The following is a 1,395-nucleotide window of genomic DNA, read 5'->3' on the forward strand; positions in this document are numbered from 1 at the left end:
AAGTTTCTAGGTTCTTCTTCTACTTGTGTTGGTCAAGGTGTCATAGTGGACCTTCAGTCAAGCATGAAGCTCCTGGACAGTCTGTGCTGAAGGACGAGGTGGAGGCGTAGCCACAGAGGGGCACATAGGGTCAGCAAACCACGACCACAGCTAAGAATGGTTTTTACATTTAAATGGCTGAAAAAGAAACAAAGGACTGATTTTTCATGACATGGGACAATTAGGTGAAGTTCAAATTTCAGTGTCTACCGATGAAGCTCATTGGGCCCCAGCCACTCCTGCAAGTGTCTGTATAGTTCTGGTTGGTACTTCCTGCAGCGGCGAAGTTGAGCAGTTACAACAGAGGCCATAGCCCTCAAGCCTGAACCATGCCCTGTCTGTCTTGCTGTGGGAAAAGCTGGCCGGCCCCTGATGGATAACACCCTGATCTAACCAGAGATGCCCCTGCCAGTCTCTCAGGTCCTAACGCTCTGAGTGCAGGAATTTGTACTCTCCTTGGTGCTGTGTCCTTAGCTCAGTGAAATAGCACCTGGTGGGGGTAGTGCGGGGCACCTCTAGCTGTCACAGTGTGGTGACCAGTACTGGGATCACGGTGAGGACGGAGGTGAGCTCTGCCTGTGGAGACCTGGGGGAGGATCCTCAAAGAAGTGATAGTCCTTAGGGAACAGGTGAGAGAGGGCGAAGGAAACAGCATCATCAAAGAAGCATTTCAGAAAAAGCACCGCTAGGGAACGTGCAGAGTAGGGAGCAAGGCCAGGTTGGGAGGGGATGGCCGGGGGTGAGGACAGGGCAGTGCAAACCCTTCCATATTAACCTGGGAGGGAGGCAGGAGAAATAGGTTTGAAAGAGAAAAGTGGGAGGTCCTTTGCTGGTGCTGAACTTGTGGAGCTCGAGTGACGTCAGTCGTCCAGTGTTTGTCTCCAGACGTGGCTTCGCACACCTGCAGCAGATGCACCTGAAGGACTAAATTAAGAGCACAGATGCCTCGGCTCTCCCTCCACCAACGCAGACTACAGAAGGGAAGTTCCCAAGTTTTTGTTGGTGGGGAGGGCAAAGCAGAGCCCTCTAAGGAGGCTGAGCATGAGAATTCTGAGATACTGGAGAAGATAAACAATATGCCCTGAAGACCCCCCAAAAAAGCGTCAAGAATAGAGTGGTCACAATTGCCATGTGCAGCAGAGACAAGGAATCGTGGATGATAATCTGGTCACTGGTGACGCTAAGATGGCCCTGACTAGGGGGCATGAAGAGCAGGGGAGGGGCCTGGGATCAGGGCAGAGGAAGAGGCCCAGATAGACAGAAGGATGTGAAATGAGTGGTGCTGCAGGCAGGTTATAAAGGATGGACGAGAGAGTGAACGATGCCTCCTCTTTTCTGGGTGCCAGGCATTGGGCG

The sequence above is a fragment of the Myotis lucifugus genome, unplaced genomic scaffold (genome assembly GCF_000147115.1).
Source record: "Myotis lucifugus unplaced genomic scaffold, Myoluc2.0 scaffold_36, whole genome shotgun sequence".
In the NCBI taxonomy this organism is placed as follows: domain Eukaryota; kingdom Metazoa; phylum Chordata; class Mammalia; order Chiroptera; family Vespertilionidae; genus Myotis; species Myotis lucifugus.